This window comes from Eurosta solidaginis, chromosome 5 (assembly GCF_040869045.1).
Source record: "Eurosta solidaginis isolate ZX-2024a chromosome 5, ASM4086904v1, whole genome shotgun sequence".
Classification (NCBI taxonomy): domain Eukaryota; kingdom Metazoa; phylum Arthropoda; class Insecta; order Diptera; family Tephritidae; genus Eurosta; species Eurosta solidaginis.
Genome location: NC_090323.1, coordinates 27,615,726 through 27,639,081, shown reverse-complemented (window position 1 = coordinate 27,639,081; position 23,356 = coordinate 27,615,726). Strand labels below are relative to the sequence as shown.

The window sequence follows — 23,356 nt, the reverse complement described above, 5'->3', positions numbered from 1 at the left end:
CACTTCGCGCGGCCTAGCACTATCACCGACCAAATCCTCGGTCACTCTCTTTACGACGTGGAAGGAACGGATGATGCAAATATTGGACGTTCATGTCGATGGCATTACGCTACCAACTGTCAGTTACCCAAAGATCTTAGGAGTAACGTTTACTAACACTCTTACCCTTAAGGCACATGCCTCCGAAACTGTTTCAAAAGTACAAAGCTGCAACAAAATCCTCAAATCACTTGCCAGAAACACTGAGGGAAAAGGGGATTTAAGGGGTTGTGTAGCGCAACCCTCTAAAGGGGTTGCCAGCGCAATATATAGCTTCTCCAACCCAATTGTCAAACTCACCTACCCGCGGCGAATCCTGTTTCATTAACAGACGAGGCTCTGGCGACCCCAAGCTCATCATGGAACTAGGGGGTTGGGTGGGGGGATGGCCTGAAGGTTTAATTTGGTCATATAAATCGTTCCCGAGATGGTCGGGCTAGTAACTTAATGGTGCTTTGTTACCGAAGCGTACCGGATCCATATCCGGCAAAGGACCATCAACATCGATAACACTCCCCAAAGCCTTCGGGGAGTGTCTTTTATCGTTAATACAACAACAACAACAACAACTGAGGGAAAACATTAAGAAACGCAACTAACAACGTACAAAGCAATTGTACTACGCGTCGCCTGTTTGGTCGCCCGCACTAAAAACCCCATACTGGAAAAATCTGCAGGCCTGTCAAATTACCGCACTTATAACTGCCACGGGATGTCTTCTTATGACCCGGAACATCATCTACATAGACAAGAGACAAAAGATGCTCAACATAAAAGAGCCTAATGAAATGCAGAACAGACAATTTTTGCTGGATTGTCACAAATCCGGAAATCCCAGCAAACAACTGCTTGATTTATCCCCGCATCCAAGAGGTATAAAGAAGTATCTCCGTAAGTATTATGATGAGATCCGACTTCTACCCACTCAACTATTTGAGCCAGATAAGCATAAGAATGCTCTAAGCATAATCCACACAGAAAAGTTAAATACCTTCGCTGGGTCGCGTCCTGTGAACCCCTTTATCAATATACACTATCCAACCCTTTGCAGTAAAAGAAGGGCTACCAAGTGTGACGCGAGTCACTCTGGCCCAATTTCGTTCTGGATACTGTAACAGGTTAAAATTTTACTTGCCCAAAATCAACCCCGACTTAGGCAATATATGTATGTCCTGCATGTTATGTGTCCCTACATAACACCAACCATCTTTTCAACTGCAATGTGGAACGAACGCCTCTAACAGTAGTTTCCCTGTGGTCGAACCCTGTTGAAACTGCTAGTTTCCTAGACTTCCGTTAGTGGACTTTTATTACAATTTCTGAGAGGTCGCAGCTATTAAATGAGGTGAATCACTGTTAACACAACACAACAATCAAGCCCTTCAACTAAGGTGTTATAAAGACGCCTTACGGGTTTGAAGATAAAATGTGATCTTTGGCTATACTTTAAAGTAGCCTCATTGGGTAGTACAACTAAATGCTGTATGGGCGAATACAGAATGTATGGAACCATTAGTTGTCACTACAGTGGTATCAAAGTACTTAGTAGATTTGAAATGAATGAAATCAAAGAAGAAAAGGAAAGGAGAGGAAAGGAAGTCAAGGAAAAATAAAAGGAGGGGAGCGTAAAAAAGTTGTTATCGTAGCATTACCGGTTTGCTACCGATTAGTTATTAGTTTGTTTTCAACAGGTATTGCGGGTCCTCTTTCTTATCGACTGGTGATCGGCATGTTTTAGGTGTGTCATCGACGAGGTATAGACGAGTTATCGAAATTCACTATCGAAATATTATGGATAAATAAAGCGCCAAATACACGACACGAACATTTCCGCGAACATTCCGCAATCTTGTTCGCAGCTTTGGCCATACACCATACGAACTTTTGGCCGAACATTAGTTCTCTTTCAGACAGCGATGAATACGGACAACAATTGTGCTGCGATTAAAGTCGCATAATCATTATTCTTTTTAATTCTATTACAATAATCTTTGCTTTTTACTTGCCACAATGATGGCAAAGATTTATACATTTCAATAAATTCACTCAGAAATTTTTTGTTGTCCATTTTACTTTTCCGCGCACGTCTGTTCCGTTCAGAAATTACTACGATTATGAGCTATTTCGCCATACACGCACGAACAGTTCGCGCAAATATTCGCCAAAAATTAAAATATTTTGATTTTTGGCGAACATTTGCGCGAACTGGCAAACACCACCATACACGACAGAAAAGGTCGCAGAAACATGACATAACGGGAATGTTCGCGGAAATGTTCGTGTCGTGTATTTGGCGCTTAAAAGGTTATAGATGATTTGTAGATTTTTTGTTGATGGGTTATCGGTTAGTTATCGAAAAGGTGTCAATGATTTATCGAAAAGATGTAGATGTGTTAGCAAAAAGTTATTGATTTTTAATCGAAAAGTTATAAAAATGTTAAAAAGTTATCAATATTTTATCGAAAAACTATCGATTTTTGATCAAACGTTATTGGTTTGTTATCAAAAGGTTATCGATTTCTTAATGAAAAGTTGTGGACTTCATATCGAGGTGGTATCCATTTGTTACCGGCGTCTTAGCGATTTGTTACCCAAGATTCATCGGTACAATAGAACAAAAAAAAAATTATTTGACAGATTTTTGATAAGGAATGAAAAACATCTGAACTTTAAACATTGTTTTCCTTTTTATTTAAAAAAACTACAACCAAACTCGCTTTATAGTTTATCTAAGTTTTGAAGCGGAGCTGCTCAACGCCTATACACTTTAGCATTCTTGTTTTTGTTTGCCTTGAAGAATGGGCACAGATACAAATTCACACTTTGAATATTTCAGGGATGCACCTTAACGTTAAGCTAATCGTTTATCAAAAAATTTCCACCGTTTCCGTTGAAACACTTCGAAATATTATCGATAAAGAAATTATCAAGATAAATTGTATCTCGTTTTTAACCGAAACGAAAAGCTTTCGTTAACGTTAAAAACGTTAACAAAAACGTGATACTTTATGTTTGAATTGTGCTGGCAATGCTATAGCCATGGTGAAGCCGTAAGGTGGCAACAACGAGCGCACATACACACACAAACTCTATGTAATTTGTTTGTGTAATTCGTTGGTGGTAATGTCAAAAATACTCTGAGAAATGTTTGTACTGTCAAAATTCATGAGAAAAGTTGCAATCAGCTTGGCTAATGCTTTCACCTTTAATGACTCCGCCATCAATCAGCTTTGCCAGCATAGTTTGAAATTAATAATCAACATAAACGATTTGATTTCGTTTGGATATGGCAGAAAACGAAACGAAATCATTTCGTTAATTTGACGATCTTAACGTTAATAAACGAAACGAAATGACTTCGTTTCGTTTATTAACGTTGATTATCGTAACGAAATGATATCGTTTCGTTGGTTAAGCATGCCTGGAATATTTAAAAAAATATAAATTCCATTCATAAGAAAGTGCCTGAATTTCATATGAAAGTGCAAAGAAAAAGCACTTCCATATGAAGCCAAGGCACTTCGGTATGATATACAAATTTACACTAACAAATTGACAACAAACAATTTTTCAAAAATATTGTAGCACTAAGAAAAATTTTAATTCAATATTTATTCATTAAAACTTTCTTTAAACATTTAAAATAATTTTTTTTTTTTTAATTTAAAAAAGTTTCAGTGTAATTTTGTATATGCATTGTGATTTGCATCTCAATATACACATTTTTGAACAGCCCTGTTTGACCTAGCCTTTGCAGACTTGAGCGCTTTTTGTTCGGAAAGTTGCTAATTTGCAAGTTTCTCGATCTGGTATATTTGAAATAATCTTGCGGGCTTACAACTGCGAAAATAATAGTCGATTATCGACAGTAAGTGGCACTCCAGTTGGAAAAAAAGTTAAAACTACTCTAAATAATTAATTTCTTTGGCAGAAAAAAATTCAAAAATACCAAAATTTTCCTTACGTGCGCAATTAGTTTTTGACAAGTTAATGTATGAACATTTTAAATCGCTCATTTATTAGATATTTTTATAGTCGAATAACTTTTCATGCAAATGCTTGTTTATTCAACAAAAAAAATAAAAAATTTAAAAAAAATTCTTTGTCGACAGCTTATCTGCTCATAGCCCGCAGCTAAGCTCAACGCTAAGCCAATGTTGAAGCCGCAGATATTTTCACGTTTAAGAGTCATAAACAAACGCTTAACCGATTTCCGTGCATTAGTTAACGATCAATTCGACTTTTGCATAGATACGATTTTATTTTATGTTCATATTTTAATTACTTTGCACACAAGTCGTACAACATGAAATAAAGCCTTAAGTTTTCAAAAGTCTGGCACCTGCAAACATTTTGCTCGTTTTGGCCACGTAAAGTTTTGGAAAGAAAAATTTATATCCATCATAAATATCTTTGCAAATATTTTATACTCGAATGCATTGTTATTTAAAATTGTATTGATGTATTTTTTTTTTTTGTTATTGCTTAAGCTTGCGATTTATGTAGAGTAACTGGCTGGGCAAAGTGACTTTTGTCCCAATTTCTGTAATTGAGCTGTCGCTACTGGCAAACTGCAAGCGATAATGCGGAATTGATTAACAGTAAATACAAATATTTAGATAAATACTTATACTTTGAGTCAACTGCAATTAATGTGGATAAGTGTGGGAGATATAGATTTTGTTGATAAAAACTCAGTGTCGGCCTTCTAGAGCATTGTGATACCGCGTATGCTACTGTGTATAAGTGTGTTGGCCAGATCTATGAACTCGGGCCGATTGGGGGATGTGGGTTTCTAGGTGGGGTGACATAAGATCAACGGTCATAATGCCAATTGATTTTTTGTCCGCTTCAGATGGACATAAGATCAATTGGTCTTATAACCTCTTCAAATGGCTATGAGGTAGTTGCTGTTGTTACATTAACGAAAAAAGACACTTCCCGAAGGCTTTGGGGAGTGTTATCCATGGTGATGGTACTTTGCCGAATATAGATCCGGTACGTTCCGGTAACAAAGCACCATTAAAGTACTTGCCCGACCATCTCGGGAACGATCTAGGCCATACCGCCCTCCTCTCTCCCTGGTTCCATGAGGAAATTGGGATCGCCAGAGCCTCGCCTGCTAAATATGTGTATAATACATTCATATTTGCAACAGAATTCCCCTCGCGTAGGTGAGGTTGACAATTGGATTGCCGAGGCTTTTAAGACTAAATAGAGTCCACCGTGAGTTGAAAAGCGAAGAAAGATGCCTTTACAGAAAAAAGAAAAAGCAGAGACAGAAAGACGTGGGTGCGAGGAGCTTGAGCTGCTAGCCATCAGGACAAGCGCCTGCAAATTTTATCCAAAAACTCGGCGACAGACAGAATGTTTGTAACAGAGCCTTAATAAATAATAAAATGTCACCCTGTGTTCAAGTTGCTGCAACACCCGTTGTCTACCCACGGGTGTCGAACAACTTGAACACAGAGCAATTCGGCAAGATCCATCCATCATAATTAATTTTGGCAACTCAACAAAAACGCAACACATAAGTGCGAAAACTAAAACTAATTTGTGAAACTAAAATATTTAAGTTCAAATTAAGAATTTGTGTAAAACAACAAATAAACATTTATTTAAAAATGTCCATTAAACTTAAGTACATAACGAAAAGTACACGAACTAAAAGATACATGATTGGGTGTGGAGATGCTTGCGCGTGCGAGCACATATTTGATACCTTACAAAGGTGCCCAGGAGTGCGTGTGGGGGCACCAGTAGCAGATTTTTGCTCCAAGGTTCCATCTGAACCTTACATGGCGACCGTGACAGGACTGGAGCCCGGTCATTTTGGCATTTTGGGGCCAGTGGAAAATTTTTTTTTATGCAACGGGATATAAACCCACGCCATTATCCAACGGCATATAATCGCCATTTTTTTTACCACCACCACCACCAACTTTAACACGTAAAGACACATACCAGCAACAACACCAGCAGCGATTCAGGTCTGCCAGCGCAGCAGCAGCAGTGACCAGAAAAAATAAGTATACATATATGTATTTAACATGTTGCCTACGGGTATTGTATGTATACGGCTTTATGTATGTATATTAAAACATTTATAAAATTTTTATAAAATTCGGTGCTTTCGCATTTCAATCAAAAATTTAAAATTTCAAAATTAAAGGAAAATTGATTTCGCATTTCATGTAAATTTTGGATTTTTTTGAAACGAAACTTGAAAAACGAATTGAATTTTTTATATAAACGGTGGTTTGTTAAAAAACCAATTGATTTTTTTGATACATACGCTGGTTTTCGAAAAAACCAATTAGTTTTTTGTACATACGGTGGTTTTCGAAAAAACCAATTAATTTTTTGATACATACGGTGGTCTTCGAAAAAACCAATTAATTTTTTGATACATACGGTGGCCTTCGAAAAAACCAATTAATTTTTTGATACAAACGGTGGTTTGTTAGAAAACCAATTAAAATTTTTTTTGGAAATATGCGGTGGTTCCGTTAAAAACCAAGTACATTTTTTTTGAAATATGCGGTGGTTCCGTTAAAAACCAAGTCAGATTTTTTATATAAAGCGGTGCGTCCGTGAAGATATACGATTTTTTTTAAAAATCGGTGCGTCTGTGAACATAAAAGAATATTTGAACAGATAACCAAATTTGTGATATTTTTATCGATTAATACCTACATACTTTTGTGCAAAGTTTAAATTCAATCACTTCTTAAAGATTTTTCTATACAAGTATAATGCAGTTTTCATTAATTCTTCAAATAAATTGTTAAATATTCCTTTAGCGACTATTCACCTGTAAATCAGTTCAATTTTACAATTTTTTTTTTCTTTTTCCTCAATATTTCAGCTCAAATACAAATTCAGACATTCAAATAAGTTCTTCGTTAATTTCATAGTTTGAACTGAATTATCTGTCCTATTCTGATAATTTCATATGTAGAACCTTAGAAGTGGTAAGCAAGTGCAAAAAAAATTCAGACTCAGAATCCGATTCCGATAATTCAGCATCAAGCTACGAAAGTTTAGCTTCATCCTCGACAGAAGCAGTCACAAACCAGGAAAATAGTTTTTCTTTATCAACAGATGGTCCAGGATTCGAAAATTCTTCCATTAAAAATTTAACTTCAAATCTTAACGATTCAAATAGTGAAATATTAACTTTGACTTCTACTTTAAAATCAGATCTTAACTATCCAAATAGTACAAACGTGGCCTCACCTTCTGCTAATTCAGCTCCAAATCTTAACGATCAAATCATGGCAACACCTGAGGAAAAGAGATTTTCAGTAACACATGTGCTAATTCAATTAGACAAAACTACAGTGGTGATCCTCTAGCACTTGATTCTTTTATAGACAAAATTGCTTAGAAAGACTTAAATGATACTTTTATAGCGTTCTTAAAATCAAAATTAGAGGGTAAAGCCCATGAAGCACTACCAACACAAGTAACTTCAGTCAATGATATTAAAACAGCTCTACGTAATAGGATCAAACCAGACAACTCGAAAGTTGTAGCAGGGAGAATTGCAGAGTTGCACGTTAACGGTAACAATTATACAGATTTTGCCAAAAAAAGTGGAAGATTTAGCTGACTCACTTGAGCGGTCTCTTATTATTGAAAGGATCACTCAAGCGAAAGCTCATGAAATGGCAGTCAAACAAACAGTTAACGTGTATCGTCTAAATGCAAAATCAAATTTAGTAAAAACCATTTTCGCCTCAACAGCGTTTACTGATCCGAAAGACGTAGTAGCAAAATTAATTGTAAAACAAAACAACGAAGTAACTGCACGTCAGGTTTTAGCTTTTCGATCACGTGGTAACAACACATTCAGAAATTCACGTGGTAGTTATCGAGGTTTTTACCCAAACTGCGGCTATACTGGTTATAGAAATAATAGTTCATTTTCATATAATAGTAACTACAACGGTAACAATAATCAGAGATATCGCTATGTTAACAGAAATAGATACCAAAATAACAACAATAATAATATACGTCCAAATTCCAATTCAAATGCAAACAGCGGTAACAATAGAGGTAACAATTCTAGATCATCCAACGGTAGACGTAGAAACGCAAACGTTCGCGCTTTAAACGCCAGTGCCCCTCAGGAGCGAACACTGAGGGAGGACGAATTAAGCGAGTAAGCGAACTTCCCTCACCAATAGCCATCTATTGTTTAAATTTAAATTACTCAGATTTCATAGAATTACAACTTAACGAGTCACAAAAATTTTGTTCTTTCCTAGTAGACACTCAAGCGGACATTTCTTTAATAAATATATCATATTCAGACAGTAATATTTCATTAAATACATTATTAACATTACCGGTGTCACTTTAAATTCAGACTTTAGGTAAAATTACCGTAAATTTAAATTTTTCTAACTTTTCTATTAAACATACTTTACATGTAGTAAATGCAGACTTTAATATTCCATCCGATGGCATACTGGGTAAAGATTTTCTGAAAATTAACAAATGCATTATTAATTATGAAAGAAATAGTATTTCCTTTTGGGTAGGTAATGAAAAAGTTGCGATACCAATCCTACACGGAACAGAAAGCGACAGTTGTATCATTCCGCCAAGATGTGAAATATTCAGACTTTTTGATTTAGGAGATTCACCCGAGCCACTTTTCGTGGACTTGCAGGAAATTGAAAGAGGTGTTTTCACAGCTAGGTGCATTGTTAATTCCAGTAACCCAATAATTAAAGTTATAAATACCACGGATGATATAAAGTATGTGAAAAGAAAAAGTATTCGGACAGAAAAACTTTCAAACTACAATGTTTATACAATTAACAAGACAGAAACAGAAGACAAACGTACGAAAAAACTGACTTCAATTTTAAAAAATCAAATACCTCAACATGCTCATAGTAAATTACTTGACCTTTGCATAGATTATGCCGATATTTTCGCTCTTTACACGGACAAAATGACTTTAAATAACTTTTACGAGCAAAAATTAAGACTGACAGACAACGAACCGGTATATGTTAAAAACTATAGATTGCCATACTCTCAACGCGAAGAAATAAATCGCCAAGTAAATAAATTGTTAGACAATAATTTGATTGAACCCAGTTATTCGAATAACAATAGTCCTTTGATTGTAGTCCCAAAGAAAGATACAAATGGTCAAAAAACATATCGTATGTGCGTAGATTTTCGCGCAGTAAACAAAAAACTCATTGCTGATAAATTTCCACTAGCTAGAGTTGACGATATTTTAGACAATCTTGGTAGAGCAAAATATTTTTCCACATTAGATCTTTTTTCAGGATTTCATCAAATCCCCTTGCATCCTGACTCTCGTGACATTACGTCTTTCAGCACTGACCGTGGCGCATTTAGATGGAAAGTGCTTCCATTCGGCTTAAATATAGCACCAAATTCATTCTCACGAATGATGACAATAGCTTTTTCGGGTATACCACCCAATGTCGCATTTTTGTACGTCGACGATATTATCGTCATAGGTTGTAGTGAAGCACACCATATTAAAAATCTTTCAAAAGTTTTCGATACTTGTAGGTGTTTTAATCTCAAACTTAATCCAATTAAATGCAACTTTTTAAGACCGGAAGTTACATTTTTAGGTCACAAATGTTCAGCCAAAGGTTTGTTGCCAGACGACTCTAAAATAAACGCAGTTAAAAAGTATACAAAACCGACTGATAAAGACGCGGTACGACGATTCGTCGCGTTTGCAAACTATTACAGACGGTTTATACCTAATTTTGCGTCTCTGGCAGCGCCTCTAAACCGATTAAGCAGAAAAAGAGTTGAATTTGTATGGGATGTTGAGTGCGAAAGAGCATTTTTATCTTTGAAAGCAGCGTTACTTTCACCAAAATTACTTCAATATCCGGATTTTACTAAACAATTCATTATTACAGTTGATGCTTCCACAACTCGATGTGGCGCTATTTTGAGTCAAGAACAACAAGGTAGTGATTTACCAATTTGTTTCGCTTCTAAAGCATTTAATAAAGCCGAACAGAAAAAAACCATTATAGAATTAGAGCTTTTAGCTATTTACTTTGCAATCAAGCATTTTGGACCATACGTTTATGGCACCCATTTCATTGTAAAATCAGACCATAGACCTCTAGTATACTTATTCAACATGAAAGACCCATCTTCAAAACTTTAAAGAATAAGACTGGAATTGTCTGAATATAACTTTACTATTGTATATATAAAAGGTAAATCAAACGTTTCTGCTGATGCACTATCGCGTATAGCAATCGATGAGATTAAAGAAGCTAACAAACAAATTTTGGCAGTACAGACAAGAGCCATGACAAACAAGGCAAACGACAAAAATTTACATAGGAAAACAGACAAAAACGACGAAAAACCTATTACTTTACATATCTACGACAAATTTTCATTTAATTTTTCGAAAAAAGTCCCACGAATAAGATCCGCAATTACGTACGATAAAAATAATAAAACAACAAATTTAAGAATTTTTGCGCATATTAAACAAAAGAAACTCGAGTTACTTAGTTTTGAGCTTGTTAACGAAATAATGACTTTAGTGAAATTACTTTCGAGGCTTGAATCAGAAGCTGGCAAACGCAAGATTAAGCAAATTGAATGGCCTAAAAACGATATTATGTTCGAACATTATACTATTACAAATTTCAAAAATATTGGAAATAAAATTTTAAAATCATTAGAAATTATACTAACAGTTCCAGTGGATACAGTAACAGATGAAGATACAAAATTAAAACTTATGAAAATTTACCATAATGATCCCATTTCTGGTGGACATTGCGGAATGAAAAGACTTTACGCAAAATTGCGAACAAAATTTTATTGGAAGAACATGACTCGTGATATATCGAAATATATCAAAAATTGTAAAGATTGTCTTTTAAACAAGGTTAAACCTAAAGGAAAAGAAAAACTAGTTTTAACACCAACTCCTTGTAAACCATTCGATATATTAGTAATTGACACAATAGGACTCCTACCTGAGTCCAAATATGGTAATAAGTTCGCACTTACCATGATTTGCCACATGACTAAATGCCTGGTAACAGTCGCTTTACCAGACAAATCGGCAAAAACAATCGCTTCAGCAATTTTTGAAGGATTCATTTTAACTTACGGCACAATGAATGCCATAAAATCAGATTTAGGTACTAAATTTAAAAATGAATTATTCGAAGAATTAACAAAGCTTTTAAATATTCATCATAATTTTTCAACTGCATACCATCACGAAACTGTTGGCACGATTGAACGTAATCATAGAGTTTTTAATGAATACTTACGTGCATATTTAAAGGATACTCTTTCTGATTGGGATGTTTATTTAAAATAATTTACTTTCCTACACAATACTACGAGTAGCACAGTTTTCGACAATCAATTTTCACCTTACGAGTTAGTCTTTGGGAAAAAGGCAACTTTGCCTAATGAATTAAGTAAAGAAAAAATTTACCCGATCTATAATGTCGAAAACTATGCCAAAGAAGTTAAGTTTAGGATGCAGAAAACGCACAAAATGGCACAAAATCTAATAAATAAAAATAAATAACAAAGTAAAAATATGTACGATAAAACGGCACGACCTTTAATTGTAAAAATCGGAGATAAAGTACTTTTACAAAAAGAACCACATCATAAGCACGAAAATATTTATCAAGGTCCTTTTATTATAACTAAAATTAACGAACCTAATGTAAATATTTTCGATGAAGTTAAAAACAAAGAAAAAGTGGTACATAAAACCGCCTAAGTAAAGTAAACTAACATTACTTCAATACTTTTACTTTAAATTTGATAAAAAAAAAAAAAAAATCCAAAATTTACTTACTAGCATTTAAGCAGCCACGAAGGCACAATAAAGAAAAAAGCACAAAATTTTGTATATTCAAAAAACCTTTTTTATAAAATTGTCCGTAACACAAAAATACATACTTAATATGTAATACAAAATGTAAAACTTTAAATTGAATATATAAAACACAAATATTTACAAAAAACAACATTCAACATATTTTGTCGTAAATTAAAATATTATTAATATTTATACCTTTTATTTAAGTTACAATGAACCATAAAAATGTAACTAAAATTTAACTATTCAATGCACAAAATCTTATTTCAATTATTAATAAAAATGGTTCCGAACCAACGAATTAAAAAGGGGAGGTACACCCTTATATAAATATATATTCGTTTGTTCGCAACAATTTTTAAAAGTTTTTGGCCAAAGAAGAATGTGACAAAATTGATCACTTTGTCAATTCTTCTTTTCCCCAAAAAGGATGATGTAGCAGTGCCTTAATAAATAATAAAATGTCACCCTGTGTTCAAGTTGCTGCAACACCCGTTGTCTACCCACGGGTGTGGAACAACTTGAACACAGAGCAATTCGGCAAGATCCATCCATCATAATTAATTGTGGCAACTCAACAAAAACACAACACATAAGTGCGAAAACTAAAACTAATTTATGAAACCAAAATATTTAAGTTCAAATTAAGAATTTGTGTAAAACAACAAATAAACATTTATTTAAAAATGGTAGTAGTGCAGTTTACGGTACCCACCCTAAAGTTGGGCCAAGAAAAATTGTATCTCTGTCCGGAGATATTTGCAGTTGAAGTTGGCGATTTTAATGTGGTTGTTGTTGTGTTTATACACACAAAAAAACTTGTGCATCACCGTGGCGGTAGCCACGGCTATACCACACACCCGGACTTGGCATGGCGTAGCCCAGGGTTATTTTTTATAAGCGCGGCCGAAGGCCGCCAACGCAGAAAGTTATTCTGCGCAAAAATACTATGGATCCCACCCCCGGTTTCGGAGGGACCCGGGGTCTTTTTTCGGTTTTTCGTTAATATCTTTTGAACGGGTAAAAAAAGTAGTAGACGTGAATACGCGTCTTCTGATACCTCACTCGAAAATTTTGGCCCAAATTTCGGTGGGTACCGTAAACTGCACTATTACCTTAAAAATTTCCATTAAACATAAGTACATAACGAAAAGTACACGAACTAAAAGATACATGTGTTTTATGATTGGGTGTGGAGATGCTTGCGCGTGCGAGCACATATTTGATACCTTACAAAGGTGCCCAGGAGTGCGTGTGGGGGCACCAGTAGCAGATTTTTGCTCGAAGGTTCCATCGGAACCTTACACTAAGTCTGGGACAAACGCTTGTAAGAAGAAAGACGGCGACCTTGTAACCAATGTCAAGAAAGTACTAAAGTTAAGGTGGGAACACTTTTCTGCCCTCCTCAATAGAGAGAGCAATGTACCGCCCAGGGAGGTGAAACCGAGGCGCCGAAATCGATGATGAAGGAGTTAATATTCCCACGCCCGGATATGACAAAGTGAAAATAGCAATAACAAGATTAAAAATTACAAATCCGCGGGCCCTGATGAACTGTGTCCGGAGTTATTCAAATACGGCGAGGAGTTGGTAAGGTGCATGCACCGTCTTCTTGCAAAATATGTTCGGATGAGAGCATGCCTGACGATTGAAACCTGAGTGTTCTTTTTCCAGTCCAAAAGGACGGGAATCCTGCAAACTTCGTTAACTATCGCGCAATCAGATTTCTTAGTATCGGATATAAAATCCTTTCAAGCATATTGTGCGAAACATTGAAGCCCACCATGAATCGGTTGATTGGACCTTATCAGTGCGGCTTCAGACCTGATAAATCTACCATCGACCAGATTTTTACTAAGCGCCAGATCTTGGAAAAAACCAGCGAAAACAAAAATTCTCACACACATTGACCTTTTCGAGCCATTCAAAACTAAAATAGGTTCCGACAGGGAGCCCCCTATCGTGGGATTTCTTTAAGTTTATGCTGGAGAAAGTATGAGGACAAAACGAAGTACCTGCTGTCATCGAGCAAAGACTCAGCGCATTTGCGCCTTGACAGTGCAGAGGCATGGACACTGACAACAACTGATGAGGCACTTCTGGGAGTGTTCGAGAGAAATTTTTTTCGAAAGATTTACGAACCCCGACGCGCTGGCGACAGCGAATACCGAAGAACATTTAATGATGAGCTGTACAAGCTCTACGCAGACATCAACATAGTCCAACGAATTAAAACACAGCGGCTACGCTGGCTAGGTCATGTATAATAATCCGGCCAAACGAGTATTGCTATCGGAATTCGCCTATGGGAGCAGAGGAATAGGGCGGCAGCAGTCTGCTGAATGGGTTAGTTGGAAAACGATTTAGATTCACTTGTTACCAATTGGAACCAGTTAGGATAGCGAAGTAGCGACTGGCGCAGCTTGTTGGACGGCGCACATACCGGTATTTTGATAATCTAGGCGGTCAAAACTATTTTAACGTTTTTTATAGTCTTTAATATTTTTATTCATCATCATTCAGACAATGGACTTTTTTTATTGAACTATTATATTACTAACCCTTAAATGACTGTGTTATCTTTAAAGATACAACCATTTTGTACTAGAATAAATAGAAAATGAAATTTTTTTGGGTATTTATAGGTTAAATTATATAAAATAGACATCAATATTAATGTTTTAAATATTTATTTATCAAATGCCAAGTTTCATGGAAAGTTATTGCAATACCACAGAAGGTGTCAAATAAAATACATTATTTGAACCAAAAAAAAAATTTTATTTAATCAATAATCTTACGTCAATAAGAACTAAAGCAAAATGAAACAAATTAAAGGAAAAAATTACAAATTTTCATTATCTGATGAATCAGATTCGTTAGGTTGGGCCGGAATGAGTAAACTTAACGTTTCAGGCAAATATGATTTTAATTTCTCTTCTTTTCACATTTCTAATGCTGCTAAATAAAGGGTCTGAACTTAAAAAAAGTCGATTAAAAAGTCTCTATTGCAGTTTTCTCGGGAAAATTTTCTTGCGAAGCCTTGGCGGTAAGTTCTAAAATGTTTATTCCTTGCTTCTGCAGCCTCCTCCGAAAGTTTCCCAATAGGCACCAATGCATTTTTTATGATTAATGCACCATGCACAAGTATTTTGTGCATTGTCGGTGTCATCGGGTGCCATGGGTATAATTCAACATACATACAACTGAGCTGTGTCAAATACATTTTTATCATACTTGTCCGAGTCCACTTTATGTCCGCAGAAATTGTCTCCAATATGACTTTTAACCGATAAATGAGATCATAGTTGATTCCGATTATTTCAGCAGCTAACGTTGGATCTTCGAAAAATCTCCTGCTTGTGTTACGATCATTCGTGTTTCCAAAGTTAGCTTTTGGCATATCAACAAGCAAGCCAGTCTCGTTACGGAATCTCCGTTGGATTTCAAGTTTCCTGTCTTTCTCGAGCGTTTTTTTTCCGCTTCTGTCTTTCTTTCTCTGTATTTTCGAACAGGCAACTTATAGGCAAGATGGAGAATACTCTCAAAGAGTCTTATCCTGGCGTGCAAAACAGATAAACCAAACACAAGACATTCGTGGTTAATATCGTGCTTTAAATGCAGCTGATTCTTTGGATGTAGCGCCATAAATATAGCACTTACTGGTAGAAGTTGTGCCAGAAGCAGCGTTGCACACTTTGCCATCTACCATTGTCATGACGAACACGTGACTGACTTACTATTTAATTCTAAATCCGTAGCTGACAGAGATTTCAAAGATTCAGTTACGAAGTCCATTTCCTCTTTAGTTATGTCCACACTTTCTTTCACAAACCGGAACCTCAAAGGACGACAAAAACGAGGTGAAGAGGGCGTTGGATTTTCCCAAACGACTTTATCACTTTTTCCACAGACTAACCTTAATGGAACAAAACAGGTTTGGAAGATATTTGAATCACAATCAGTATCACTTTCTTGTTTTTGTTTAAACTGTGACTGCTGTGAGCCGTCGCATCCCCATTTACAAATAAGTTTCAGGGACAATCTTTCTTGTTCTTTAAAGGCTGAAAGAACTACTTCCAAATAAGTTAATAAGCGTTTCATTGTAACATCGACCAAGGGCTGTAAATCACATTCGGTACTAGTGCATGTAATTCTGATAGATTGAGTAGGCGGATACAATTCATTTTTTGTTTTTTGAATAAGTGTGTAGCAGGGAAAAAATTTTTTTACATGTGTTCCTTATAACTTCGTACTGAGCACTTGTTAGGTCAGCATCATTCATCATTTTCAATGCTTGCATTGGTGATAAAGTGTGAATTTATTTTTTTTTTTCCAGTGTTTGAAAATGCCTTTTTGTATTTTGTCGCACGTGTCGGAGAGTTTTGAATGTCTTTTAATACTTTAGAAGCATCTCTCTTTCCACTTTTGATTAACTCTACTGAAGCAGCATGCATAATCAAGTCTTTGTCCTTTACTGTAGACCTGAGTTCTGCAGTTTTACGTCTTTTAGATCTTTAATCTGAGTCACTACAATGTTTCTGAGGACGGCCACATCGTTTCGGTATTGCTGCAACAGTTAATTGAAAACCTCCTTCCAACCAAGACTTGTACTTTGATAGGAAAACATCTTCCTTTGTATGTACTTGCAGCCACTTTTTCTTGATTTGTGATTTAAAATGTGAAAAATTGTGCTTAAGAGATGATATCTGTTCGTCAGAGTATTTTTCACTTGACAAAAGCTCCTGTTGTAAAGAGTTTAATTTTTCGTCCAAATTTAGTAAATTCTAAGCTTGTATGCGGTTGAATAGGTATTTTCGAGTCACAATTCGAACCCTTGAGAACCTTAAACAAACCAAAAAATAACAAGTATAGAAAACGCTTTTAAAAAAATTGTTCCATGAAATTTTTGATATTCCACAATTAATTAATCTGCGATTTTCTCCGGCTAATTCTACTTTGTTCTACATCCCAAGCATATGTACACAATCTGAAAAAAAAAAAATTCAAGCTTGGACGGACTTGGAAGTATAACTTTCAGCTTAACAAATAAAAAAAAATATTTGTAAAAAATGCACTATTTCTCCTTATACAGAATTCGATAAATTACGTTATTAATGAACAAAATCTATAAAATATTTATTAAATTTGGAAAAAACATACCTGAAGCTTCAATTTCCATCATTAAAACGAGACATATAACTTTAAATAAGTTTACTTTTTGAAGATTTGTTGTTTGCCGAACGCCGTACGAGATATGTGTAGTGTGATACAGGGTTGGGAAATGATATTTCATGAATTGTACTAAATCCACTCAAAAATCGTACTTTTTTCGTTCAAATTGTACTGAATTTTTTTGTGTATGGATTTGCATATATTGCACTATTACTCATTTACTTTTTTTTTACCTTTTAGTACCAAAATAAAAATACGTGCTTAACCGTCAAGGCAGTTCATACGTGAGAACTAGTGGTATCTGGGTATGCCAGCCATGAGAACTAGCAATAAAAAACTAATTTTAGTAATAAAAAAATAATTTATTAAAAACCCATCTTTATCTTCAATGGGATCCTTTTTGATAAATAAATAAAGTATATTTGAAAAAATTGTCTCTCCTTTTTGTAGAAAACTTATTCCCATAACATGCCACAAAATTTTGACTTGTTTCTATTTGAAGATTATGTAAAAATGCTGGTACCCGGGTAGCCATCTATGAACAGGACGGTTAATGTATGTATTCATTTGAAATTAGTTTTTCCTTTTTATTTAGAAGGAAACATTTTTTGCAATAAGAGTTTTTGAAAAACATAAATATTATTTTCTCATACATAAAACATATTATTATTGCATATGTATATTTTAAATATTTGCATATATGTATGTATGTTTATTAATCAAAAAACTGTTCATCCTCGTCAACGATTAAACTTTGTTCACGACTAACTCCCTTATCAATTTGCATATTATAACAACATTGCCCCCTGGTCTTCATAAAACCCTTTGTTTTTATCAAAGAAGAAACTGATTCAACAAGTAAACGATTTCTACACCTGGTTTTAATCATATTCTGTATCGAAAAAATTCTTTCAACATTCGCTGAAGAATGTGAAATTGATAAAAACCCCCTGTGCAATTCTATATATATTTACAGATGAAAGGAACGTTGTTGTTTGTTCGAAAGAAGGTTCCCAAAGCGTCAAAATACATTAATTAAATTAGAATATTAGCTGTAGGCAAAATGGTACCAAAAATGGCAGCGTAGTACTTCAGTACTTTCTTGAGTCAAATTGTATCAAAAAAGTACAAGTAAGCAATGAACTTTTGACTGCCAATACGGCGGTAGCGCACGCGACGAAAACGCGCGAGAGGGGGTGGAGTGAATACTCTATTGTGTTCTCTTTCTATTTTATTCATTATTAAAATCAATTAATGCATTTTACAAAATTGATTATCAAAATACCGGTATGTGCGGCGGTAACCGTTTGAACGTTTAAGTGCCAATTAACTAAGTTAGTTAGCAATATATCTAGCTGAAAGCGATGACCTAATCATTTTTTACTTAGATTGATCAATTAGCCGTTTTACCCATACAAAATAGTGCATAGTAAAAAAGTTGCACCCATAAAAGCCATTAAACATCTCGCACCTCATCAGGCGCCAATTAGCAAACTAATTTCAATTGTTTTCTATTGGACATAACAATACACACACACCTTACTAGCAGACAGGAAACGCCAAAGACAAAATGTTTATATCAACAGGTATGCGCGTTTCAAAAATATCAATACATATAGATGGGAAAGGGGTAAATACCCAAATGGTAAATACCCGGTAAATTGGTTATATATGGTAAAAATGGGTAAATACCCAACTATTTACCCAAAGAAGGGTGAAAATAATCTTTAGGAAAATATGGGAAACAAACACACAAATTCAATCCAAAATGTACCCAATTTGTCCTATATATGTGGGTAGTTATCCATTACGCTATCGGTTGAATTAGTTTTAATCTGTAATCCAGCGTTTTTAAAAAATATTTAGCCAATAGTGCATGCCGTTGCAAAAATTTAAGTTTACCCAGTAAACATTTAATTATAAACTCTGATTATATGACACCTATTTGGCCTATTTATTAGGCATCCTCAGCGCTTACTGCGGGCATATATAGTTCGCCACACCAGGACAGAGTGTGGCTGCTTTCCGGTCACATTAAAAATGTCGAGAAGCGTCCATGAGCGGAAATTCGTCGATGCTTATACAAAGAAAGAACAGCAAGGGTAACAATAATGTACAAATATAATTAATTTTGTATTAAAATTAAAAATTGTCGTAACAAAGTATGAATATTTGTTCCAAACTCGCTTTGACGAACATAAATGTTTGAAAAATTATAATTTTGGCATGCTAGGTTAGGAGCTTTTAGGCCGTTAAATAAAAGCCAAAAATAAAATTTTCTTTCACCCTCCTACACGTTTCGAAGCTTTTCTAATTCCTACCTTGCCAACTTATTTTGGACTCTTTTCGGACATTTAAATTACGAGCATCCTGAGCATGTTTGAGGGGTAGCTTTGTTTGCGTATATATGAAGGTATGTGTACCTATAGGCGCTTACAGTTCTGGAGATCAATATGGGTCCGAAATATGTGAAAAATATCAGCCTCAAAAACACTATCACCTAAGAGTATTTTATGACTCCAATTGGATAAAATTATGAACAAAGGAAAAATATTAAAATCAGTAAACTAGGCAGCTTCGGAATCAAAACTCAAAAATTTTTCTGCGACAATTTATTCTAAATTTATTCTAAATTCTAAATAAATAATTAATACTTATTTCATTTCTATCTTTTCCTCATGGGAGTTTTATCACAACAATTTTCTCCCCTATTTTTTGCGATTCGGGCGTGTCAAAAATTCTTCCTAAATGCCCTGAAGTAGTGTGATTTAAGAACTGAAAATTAGCAGTATATGAGGCCAATAAGGCTCGTATATGATATCGGAAGGAGGCCTGTATAATACTTATGTTAGAGGCAAAATATGAGCGTACTAGAAGTCATATAGCATTCGCTTCAGGCTCCTAAATGAGTACATAACGAGGCGAAAACGATCCAAAGTTTGGACTCTTTTGAGACTAATTGTTGACTCCGAGTGTATGCTGGGTTGTTTGTTTAAAATCAAAACAAATTTTTTAATTTCAAATGACGTATTAATGTAATTGCTGAATTATAATTCCAAGCAGCCTCGATTCAAATGATTTTTAAATACCCAAAAAAAGGTAGGCGAATATTTCGGGTATTTTCCTGATATTTATCCATAAAAATGGTAAATACCCGTACAATCCCAACTCTAAATATGGATCACAATCTGTACATACATATTTGGCAGACGTGTATACTAATTGGTCCAATATATGTAGGTTATTGGTGGCATGCATAATCGTAGTTACATCCACCTAAAATGTTGGCAAACGTCCCTGTCTCTGGCATCTGCTCCACGGCACGACGTTAGGCCAAACACCCATATAAGCTGGAGCCGCTGCCTTTGTCTTGCTATCCATTAAGACTAACCGTAAATCTCCCTTGACCTCTGGTCTGTCTAAGTATGCAAAAGCACTGCAAACACCATAAATTTTGATATTTAAATATTTGGATTTTTTCCCCCGCATAAGCAAACAATTTAAATTGTTAAATGAACTCGCACAGTTTTGACAATGTTTTCCTAAATTGTTACAGTGCTGCAAAGTTTCAGTGGAATAATTGTTTAGTTACCTAAAATTTAGGCGAACTCGCAACCAGCCTAAACTTTAGTTTTGAAAATGATCGTTCAGCACTAGCTGTAGTCACAGGAATTGTAAGAAATAACAGTAATGCAGTGCATACTTGAAAGCTGCAAGTCACAAAATGATTTTTATACCTTTCATGAAAATGAAGGGGTATATTAAGTTTGTCACGAATCTTAAAATTGTAAGTCCTTAAAGGAGAAGAGATAGACCAACCAATAAGTATACCGAAATGATCACGATGAAGAGCTACCCCAGCGTGTTAGGGGTTAGAATATACCCGCGGTAGGTATGCTTATCTTAAGAGGCTACTAAAATACCAAATGGATTCGAGGGGTTGTGTAGCGCAACCATTTCAAGCGGTTGCCAGCGCAATATATAGCTTCTCCAACCCAATTGTCAACCTCACCTATCCGTGGCGAATCCTATTTCATTAACAACCGAGGCTCTCGGTCCTTATGGATCTAGGGGGTGGAAGGGCGGTATGGCTTAGAAGGTCGCACGTGGTCATAACAAATCGTTCCCGAGATGGTCGGGCTTGGTACCGAAACGTACCGGATTTGCATCCGGCGAAGGACCATCAACATCGATTACACACCCCAAGGCCTTCGGGGAGTGTCCTTATCGCAAAAACAACAACAACAAGAGCTGAGTTGATTTAGCCATGTCCGTCTGTCTGCTTGTATGCAAACTAGTCTCTCAATTTTTGAGATACCGTGATACAATTTGGTGAGCAGGTATATTTAGGCGTCCGATTAGACATTTGTCTGAACCGTCCGGATCGGACCACTATAGCAACGGATTTTTCAGAAAAGAGGATTTTTATCATATCTTCGTCAATTTATCAGATTGAAGCTGTAAACTTCACCATTGCACATATTGTGTCTGAAAAAACTGTTGAAATCGGTAGTATATATAGCATATATCGCCCACAACCGATTGTTCAGATAAAAAGCTTTTCGTAATTACTGCCCCATTTTAACAGCTAGAAGCTTAAAATTTCACCGAATGCTTACGTATAGGGCAATCATTGTCGTCTGAAAAAATTAAAGATTTCGGTGCTATATATACCCCCTATAAACTTTCATTTCTGTCCGCTTTTTAATGGCTAGAAGCTTCAAATTTCATCAAATACTTACGTTTACAGCATATATTGTTCAGATTAGTGATTCATGGTCAAAGCTACATATTTCATGCCGACCACAAAAAACGCGAAACTTTGCATCCTCACACAAAGTACCTATCTATTTATTATTTTAAATATATCTTAAAAATTGCTTAGATACATATGTACATCTGTTCACTATATATTTCTTATCTTATATAGCCGATTATTTGGATATTACGAATGCTATACGATTATTGTTCAGCCCCATTCATGAAAGCTATGAAGTCTGAAGACAGTTTCGTCCTTACTTGTTTATTATTAATAAATCAACAAGGTCTCTAATATACGACGATTTTTCTATTTATTTATCTTTATCTGTCGTTTTTAATATACATATCTCAACAAATTCTAGAGCTTTTTTTAATAGATCAGTGTGTGTCATTTAAAACTTTTAATGTGGAAGGCTGCAAAACACGGGAATTTGAAACAATTTTATTTATTGGAATGAAACACCATTTCAATTCGTTTATAATGATGTTCAATATTCGATAAAATATGTTTCCTTTGAACAAACTTTTCGGATCTTGGAGAAGCCCATCTTCACAAAGCTCATCAAAATTGCGTTTTACCATGCTCTGGGCTTCATCGACCAAAATGTGGACCAGGGTGACCCAGACCATCATCTGTCGGGTACCGCTAATTTATTTATATATGTAATACCACGAACAGTTTTCCTGCCAAGATTTCAAGGGCTTTTGATTTCGCCCTGCAGAACTTTTTCATTTTGTTCTACTTAATATGGTAGGTGTCACACTCATTTTACCAAGTCTTTCCCAGAGATATATTTTGCATCAATAAACCAATCCAATTACCATGTTTCATCCCTTTTTCATATTTGGAATAGAATAATGGCATTTTTTTCATTTTTCGTAATAATCGATATCGAAAAAGTGGGCGTGGTCATAGTCGGATTTCGGCCATTTTTTATACCAAGATAAAGTGAGTTCAGATAAGTACGTGAACTAAGTTTATAAAATTCATAAAAACTGGGCGTGGCTTCAACCGATTTCGCCCAGTTTCACAGAAAACAGTTATCGTCATAGGATCTATGCCCTACCAAATTTCACAAGGATTGGTAAATTTTTTTTCGACTTATAGCATTAATAGTATTGTAGACAAATTAAATGAAAAAGGGCGGAGCCACGCCCATTTTGAAACTTTCTTTGATTTTTGTATTTTGTTGCACCATATCATTACTGGAGTTGAATGTTGACATAATTTACTTATATGCTGTTAAGATATTCAATTTTTTGTTAAAATTTCACTTAAAAATTTTTTTTTTAAAGTGGGCGTGTTCGTCATCCGATGTTGCTCATTTTTATTTAGCATATATATAGTAATGTTCCTGCCAAATTTCATCATGATATCTTCAACGACTGCCAAATTATAGCTTGCAAAACTTTTAAATTACCTTCTTTTAAAAGTGGGCGGTGATACGCCCATTGTCCAAAATTTTACTAATTTTCTATTCTACA

General features: G+C 35.2%; 1 protein-coding gene across 12 annotated transcripts in view; it reads right to left on the bottom strand.

The window, feature by feature from the left end:
- The window catches only part of Reck (Reversion-inducing-cysteine-rich protein with kazal motifs), a 115,452-nt gene that overhangs the window by 15,584 nt on the left and 76,512 nt on the right, over nucleotides 1-23,356 (bottom strand). The gene's annotated exons all lie outside the window — the stretch shown is intronic.